The sequence below is a fragment of the Cryptomeria japonica genome, chromosome 5 (genome assembly GCF_030272615.1).
Source record: "Cryptomeria japonica chromosome 5, Sugi_1.0, whole genome shotgun sequence".
Classification (NCBI taxonomy): Eukaryota; Viridiplantae; Streptophyta; class Pinopsida; order Cupressales; family Cupressaceae; genus Cryptomeria; species Cryptomeria japonica.
The window spans coordinates 39,065,938-39,074,382 of record NC_081409.1 but is presented as its reverse complement, the minus strand read 5'-3'; the positions used below and the strand labels follow the sequence as shown (position 1 = coordinate 39,074,382).

Sequence of the window (8,445 nt, the reverse complement as noted above, 5' to 3'; positions counted from 1 at the left end):
TGTGTTTGGTCCACTTATCATGTTTCATTTATTTATTATTTTAGTAGAAGGAAATGGGTATATTTTGAAGAGTAAATCAAAAGTTTTTAGTTGATTTAAATAATTTAAAGCAATGATCAAGTTGAAGACTAGAAAGAAAAAAAAAATGTCCGAGAACAGATAATGTTGGTGAATTTTTCTCTAATGATTTTTAATTGATTCTATAAAGATGAACATTAATAGATAGAAGACAACTTTGTTTTCTTGAAAACATAATGGAGTTGTAGAAAGAATGAACATGATAGTGTTGAAGAAGGCTATGAGTATGTTGAGTGTTGTTGATCTAAAACAAATGTTTCAGGCTGAAGCTATTGCCACTTCTTGCTACCTGATTAACAAGTCTCCTACATTAGATCTTGTTAATATAATACCTATGGAGGCACAGTTGGATCATAAGACTTCATTGAGAAATCTTATATTTGTTGGTTGCAAGACATATGCATATGTGCCAAAGGAGAAGCAATAAAAATCAGAGAACAAGGATGTAAAATGTATCTTGATCGAATATAGCTATGGTGTGAAAGGATACAACTTTTGAGACCTATTGCATATAAGGTAATACATTGAAGAAGTGCCATTTTTAGAGAAACAAAGCCTCTCTTTATAATACAACTAGAATAAACTAAACATGAAGATGTGATTCAATGTCCTTCTATGCCTGAAAAAGTTGAATTGAGACCCCCCAGATAAGAAAGAAGCTGAGGTGAGATCATCTATGTTTGAACCTTGAAAAAGTTAAAGTAATAGTAGTTTTAGCATTTGAAGTGAGAAGAATTTATCTATTCAACATTTGAAGTGAGAAGGATTGATAGATGATTGTGACCCTCCTATATGTCCTACTAGTGTATCTCTTATCATAGTAACCTCTCTTGTTCTTTAAGTTTGTCTGTTCATAGAGTTTGAGGACTTGTTCCTTATATTACACATCTTTTTTTTATGAATCATGTAATGTTTTAATCCTTATTTTATAAAAATAATAGTTATTTAAAAAAAATACTTTTAATATTCAACAAAATAACATAAATGTTGTTACTAAAACTTTAGTTCTTTAAGCAATAGTTTTTAATTTTTATTTTAAATTTAATAAAAAAATAGCACTCATTCAAAAACTCTCCTCTTTAGTGGTTACACAATAATATTCTAAAACCCATGAAATGAAATCAATTGATACTAGATAATAGCACAATAATAGAAAAATAATAGTTTGTGATATGAGTAGTAGTGTAGGGTTAACATAGCAATCGATGACCATTGTAGCAATGCCTTCAATAAATACTTACAAATATATTAGATATAATAATAGAGAGTATGCTCGTAAAAATTGTTTAGAATAAGAGCCTAGTCTAAAGCATTGGTGTTACGATTTAAAATTGTATCTAAATTTTAAAATTAAAGAATTTCAAATTATAATTATTTTGTACTAATAGACTATATCAACCAATACTTTTTAAAATCTATTGATTTCTGATAAATAAAATTATATACAGATTAAAAACATCTCTTATAAAATAAAAATAAGAGATTAATAAAAGTCTCATATTCTAATTTAATATTTATGTTAACCGTAACTTAAAATATACATTTACTTTGGACATTAAATTAAGAGAGACATGATTACAATTCTATTTACTTTTGGTAACCGCAAATTCTTTTGTGTGTACAATGTGCTCTCGGAGCACAATCGACACCATCATTAGTATCTATAAATATTCAATTTTTTGTCCTTTCTGCAGTCGGTACAAATATGCTCACTCTTCTGTACAATTTTGATGGTGTCATCCATCAGGCAAATGTCCGACTCAAACTTCGAACAACCATACAAATCTAAATGCTGCAGAGCTTCAAGTTCACCAAAGGTAACAGGCAATTCTTTCAAACTTTGTCACTCTGACAGGTCCAAATGTGTTAGACTTCTCAGCTGCCCGAACGATTCTGGCAATTCATTCAAACTTTGGCACCCTGACAGGTTCAAGTTTGTTAGACTTTTCAGCTGCCCGAACGATTCTGGCAATTCATTCAAACTTTGGCACCCTGACAGGTTCAAGTTTGTTAGACTTTTCAGCTGCCCGAACGATTCTGGCAATTCATTCAAACTTTGGCACCCTGACAGGTTCAAGTTTGTTAGACTTTTCAGCTGCCCGAACGATTCTGGCAATTCTTTCAAACTTGTGCACCATGACAGGTCCAAATGTGTTAGACTTTTCAGCTGCTCGAACGATGCTGGCAATTCTTTCAAACTTGTGCACCATGACAGGTCCAAATGTGTTAGACTTTTCAGCTGCTCGAACGATTCTGGCAATTCTTTCAAACTTGTGTACCTTGACAGGTCCAAATGTGTTAGACTTTTCAGCTGCCCGAACGATTCTGGCAATTCATTCAAACTTTGGCACCCTGACAGGTTCAAGTTTGTTAGACTTTTCAGCTGCCCGAACGATTCTGACAATTCATTCAAACTTTGGCACCCTGACAGGTTCAAGTTTGTTAGACTTTTCAGCTGCCCGAACGATTCTGGCAATTCTTTCAAACTTGTGCACCATGACAGGTCCAAATGTGTTAGACTTTTCAGCTGCCCGAACGATTCTGGCAATTCTTTCAAACTTGTGCACCGTGACAGGTCCAAATGTGTTAGACTTTTCAGCTGCTCGAACGATTCTGGCAATTCTTTCAAACTTGTGTACCTTGACAGGTCCAAATGTGTTAGACTTTTCAGCTGCCTGAACGATTCTGGCAATTCTTTCAAACTTTGGCACCCTGACAGGTTCAAGTTTGTTAGACTTTTCAGCTGCCTGAACGATTCTGGCAATTCTTTCAAACTTGTGCACCATGACAGGTCCAAATGTGTTAGACTTTTCAGCTGCCCGAACGATTCTGGCAATTCTTTCAAACTTGTGTACCTTGACAGGTCCAAATGTGTTAGACTTTTCAGCTGCTGAACGATTCTGGCAATTCTTTCAAACTTGTGCACCTTGACAGGTCCAAGTTTGTTAGACTTTTCAGCTGCCCGAACGATTCTGGCAATTCTTTCAAACTTTGGCACCCTGACAGGTTCAAGTTTGTTAGATTTTTCAGCTGCCCGAACGATTCTGGCCATTCTTTCAAACTTGTGCACCATGACAGGTTCAAGTTTGTTAGACTTTTCAGCTGGCCCAACGGTTCTGGCAGACGCTCAAGGTTAAAACAAGTCGTTATAAAGAGTTGATTCAACTGCGATAATCCACAAAAATCCTGAGGATTAAGCTCGCATAAAGAATAACATCTCTCCACTCTCAGAGTCTTCAACTTATTTAAGCCATGAAGACGGCTATAAAATGCATTTTCACTGTTGTCTGTTACTCCACCATCTTTTTCAAATTCAAAAGTTATATCTAATTCTTCCAAGGAGGAGTTTGGCACGAAGTCTTCTTTCACAGCTGGCTGCTTTTGGACTGTTATGCATCTTAAATTGTTTGGTAACTGCATGCAAAGTTACTATTTTCTTGTCAAAACATTAACTAACCGTGACAAACATAACAATTAAGAAATTCAATAATTGAAAAACCATAATCAAAACGTGCAAAAATGAAAAGGAAGCATGTATGTTATCAGACTCAGGACATGCCTTGAGAGGACCTCTCTGCTTATTAATGGGAAGCTTCAAACACTCCAACACAGCCAGTTTATCAAGTGCTTCTACATTCACCCAACAAATATCACCACCTATTCTCATATATCTTAACTCTGGGAATCTCACTGCATCTGTACCGCTAACATTTATACTACACCCTGTCCAGACCAGAATTCTTAATGTGTCCTCCATCAAATTAATGTGTCTTTTCTCAAGCACGCAATCTTCATTTTTAAGCCAAATTCCTTTGATTCCTTTGAGCTTGCTCTGCGAGACTGAGATGTCAGCAAGTTTTATTTAACAATGAAAGTAAAAAATCGAAGTATAATTAGAGGAGAAACATACCTCATCCTTTTCAGCTTCACTCCAGGATTTCAAATCCGTAATTCTACTGGGTTTTGACAAGCTGCGCCCTATTGATCGAATAATATCATGAACAGACAACAGCTCCACCTCCTCGCGGTACCTCCTCTCAAATTCAATTTTTTCCAGCGCCTCGACGATGAGAGGATTCTCCTCTGGGTCCACTGATTTCTCCAACCTCCCCAAAAAAGGTGGGTTTCCTATGACCGTCGTTATCAGTGCCGCCTCTTGAAGGAATGCGATTTCCTCAGCCCCCACAATGTACTCTGCAATTCGGCGAGAGAAACCCTTATCAAAGAAGCAGCATATGTCTTTGGTAGACTCGTCCAGCTTCTCATACACAAAATCAAACATCCGGTTGCTCAGATCATTTTCTTTGATCTTCCCTCCGCTTTGCAAAGCTCCAAGCATCTGCGTACAACGATCTACTTTATATTTCTGCTTGCGCAAATGCGCACCAACCATTTTCAGAACCAACGGTATCCCATTGCAGAGCTTCAGCATCTTTTCTATATCATCTTTGATACCATCACGAATGGCAGGATCACTGCACAGAACTTCCGCTGCATGATTGTCAGAGAGAGTTTTCACAGGATAGTCCTTGCGCTGAAGGCCGCGTTCTTGGAGCAAATTTGTGACAGTCAAGATCCTGGTTGTAACAAGTATTCTGCTACGCTGGGGAAGACTTCGCAGGTCTTCCGGCAGAATTTTCTCCAGGTCCTTCTTGTGCAGGGCATTATCTATAAACAAAAACACAGGCTTATTTCTTTCACTTTGAAAAGCCTCTGTTAATTTATCCCGACCATCTGAATCATCTCTCAGAATTACTTCCTTCCCACCATTATAGCTCGGAAAGGCATCTTTCAATATTTGCTGTTGCATTATTTTATAGTTGTTTTTATCAGAAACCTGGTCTAATTCAATTCTGGCATAGTTGTAACTCTCTCTATTTACTGTGGAAACAACAGCTTGTGCGAGGATTGTCTTCCCAATGCCACCTAACCCCCAAATAACAACGGCACTCGTCAAGCAATCTTCGTTTTTATTCATGTTGAGCAACGTATTTATTGCTTCCACTTGTTCTTCAAGTCCAACTGTTGAGAAGAAGAGTGTCATAATAAATACTAGAACAAAAAGAAAGCTACGAATTGCATTGTTTAGGCAAAGCTTTCATCACGAAGCAGTTGAAATATTGCAGGCAGGGGAGCATTGTAAATCTACGACAATATTACTTCCATGAAATGTAATCTATTGGCAACCAAATGTAAATACTGAAATATTGAATGTTTTGCTATACTATAAAGAATGACTCTTGTTGTAAGGAATAACTTTTTCTGTAAATACCTGCATTTTTTGGATAGACTGTCTGTGATAGAGGAAGAACAGTTGGCTGCTGCTCTAACGTTTCTATTCCAGCAATTAGTTGTAGATTTTGATAAATGCTATCTATCTTGGAACGAATACCGCTCAAAGTGCCAGAGTTTATTGATGATTTCAAGAAGCTGCAACATAAAAATTAAAATTTTCTAACAGTAAATCATACTATATACATTTACTAAGCAGAAAAATGATACTAACAACATAAGCTCAAGCCATAAGTCGTAGGGGGAACAGGGTACCGACCTGAAATAAATTCCCGAATCTAGTTGGGAAGCACAAAATATCGATCCTTCAACAATATATTGAAACGAATTTTTCAAAACCTCCTTGTTTCCATTTTCAAGTGAAAGATTGTTTAAGCGCTTAATATGAGATGCAAGTTTGAGCATTTCTTTTAAGAAATCTACATATTCGGCCCGGTTCTCGGACACTTCTTGACATTTTGATACCAGATAACCCGCGATAGAAAGAACTGCAACTGCCCAATGCAGATGCCCAATTTGCTGAAGAATATCTCCTACAATTTTTGTCACTTCTCCCGACTGAGAAAAGTTACCCTGTAAATCAATAGCAAATAGAAGATCAATGCTACTGAATAATTTGAGAAAAAAAAAAGGCATATTATGATATAGGTTTATACCTTAGTGTGAATTTTTTCTGTATGATCGCTAGCAAATTTTAGAAATGTGGCCCCGCTCTGAGTAAAGGAAGCCCAGTTTGACAACTTGTCTGTATTAGAAGAACTTGTGCTTGGAACATCCTGTGCATTCTGTCAAGACATTTAAAAAGAAATAAATAAACAATAAAGAACTCTCAGAAATAATCTTGTTTGAACGAAATGAAATGAAATTTACAGCCAACCTTGTGAGCTGTCGCTACTTCCAGCTGTTCTTGAATGGCATTGATGAAATCATCTGCCTTATCAATATCCGCTTCTTCGAAGCTCTTCAACACCTCTGCCTGCGTTGGTGAGGATGAAGATGGTTCGTGATCTCCAATTTCAACTGTTGATGGCATACAAGGATCTGATGGAGGAGGAGGAGGAGGATTTATTGGTGGAGGAGGAGAATGTATTGGTGGAGGATGAGGATTTATTGGTGGCTTCTTCTGCCACCAGCAACAACCACCACCGCAACAACTCATGGCTAATAACAGAATCTTAGCTGATGAGCTGATTGAATATATGTGAAACAATTTCGCAAATATTTTTTCAGAATTTGTTTCCAAATATTTTGGTACTGAAAACCTACATCTAATAAATAGAATACTATCTAATGTATATAGATTTAGAAAAGACAATAATAACACTATAAGTTCCTCCTCCTACTAGGACATATTCTCTGTAACTTTCCTTTGGGTGACATGTTATACGGGGTAAATTACAGTGATAATACAATTAGATATATATATTAAAGTAAATCTATTTTAAAAAACAATAGTACATAAGAGAGCTATTTTATTTATTTTTTATTTATATATTTTTATATATGAATTTTAATTATTTCATAATTATACGTAATTTTTAATTTTACTTTTGGAAAAAATATATTTTTTATTTAAATGATTTTTTTTTTAAAACTTTTTGTTTTACTTAAGAACTATTTACTTCTAAATAACATCATTAATATTATATTTATCATTTTTATTTAGATAAACCTCTTTTTCTATGAAATAAACCTTTCTTTCTATTTAGATAAACTTTTTTTCTAAATTAAAAAATATTCTTTTTTACCAAAAACAAATCAAAATAAACTATAATATTTTAAATTTAATCCATCCTTACAAAATACAAATGTAAAACATCTAAGAAATAAATATTTGCCTCGCTATGACAAGTACATAAATTCTTCTCGAGGAAATAAATTATTATCATATGAGAATAAATAAATCATCTCCACACCGGACGAGAGGGACACAAATTCTTTAAAAAAAAAATCAAATAAAGAGAAGAGGAATAAAGGAAAACTTACTGGTGAAGTAAAGAAAAGAACTAGTTTTTCTTCCTGCAAAAGAAAAGAAGAACAAAGGAAAAGTCATTGATGAAGTAAAGAAAAGAATCGGTTTGTTTTCCTTGCAAAAGAAAAGGAAAGAATTAAAATTATTACCTAGCATGTGACTGGACCCTCTCTGCCCTCCACTCATTTTATATAAAGTAGATGCCATTCTTCCCCCAATGACTTTTTCTTTCTGCGTTTGGACTACTTTTATTATTCAGGTTTGAATACATATACAAAACCATCATTCTTCTTAAAAGAAATATTCTTTCCTTAAAAGAAATAAATGGATTAGACTTAAAGCAATATGAATAATTTAATTTATTTTGACTAGATTTGAAAGTAATAAATAATATTTTTCAGTTTTTTAGTTTTTTTTCTTTTTCTTTTTTCTTTTGAACAGATATGATATATAATTTTTTTTTTATATTATATATATTTTTATCTTATATTACATATATTTAATATATTATATTTATATTGATTATTATATTTTCTTAAAGAAATATTATTGCGATTTTTATTGAAATGTTTCTCATTTCAATATATATAATTTTTGAAAATTTCAATGTATTTTGTAAATCAATTATTTTTTAGAATTTTTTCACAAAGAAATTTATTCTATATTTCAAACGTTTATCAACTTATGGATTCACTTCTTATTGTTAACACATACAGGCAATGCCCACTGTAATAAGCATTATATGTAGACTTCATGCTTAAAATGTAGGACGTGAGAAGAAGCATGTATGCAAAGGAAAGCTTTCATTCTACAAAACTAAGTCATATGAACAACTGTATAGCTAGAAAAACCCTCAAAGGGAAGAAAAATCAAGTAAGGGTGCAATTTCTTTCCTTGTGCCAATATATTGAAGGCATTACAAGCATTACTGTAAAAGATGTTCAATTTACATTCAATATGCAAGTTATATTCTATTTTATATTATCTTGTTCTATGTATTACTAATTAAAATATAAATCTAACTTTCTTCTTTTGTATGGCAGGTGAGAGGAACATTTATTATTTTCTATGTCCTATCTCACGAATGCCACTCAATATAAGTA

The 8,445-nt window shown here is 33.9% G+C and overlaps 1 non-coding gene across 1 annotated transcript; it reads right to left on the bottom strand.

Moving 5' to 3' along the window:
- Nucleotides 1-1,585: 1,585 nt before the first annotated feature.
- On the bottom strand, nt 1,586-6,706 carry LOC131057443 (disease resistance protein RPV1). The gene is made up of 7 exons (XR_009372500.1): nt 6,248-6,706; nt 6,027-6,155; nt 5,630-5,943; nt 5,351-5,508; nt 3,989-5,100; nt 3,638-3,910; nt 1,586-3,492 (listed from the first exon to the last, which is right to left on the bottom strand). It is a non-coding gene; the product is annotated as a disease resistance protein RPV1 (transcript).
- Nucleotides 6,707-8,445: the final 1,739 nt, after the last annotated feature.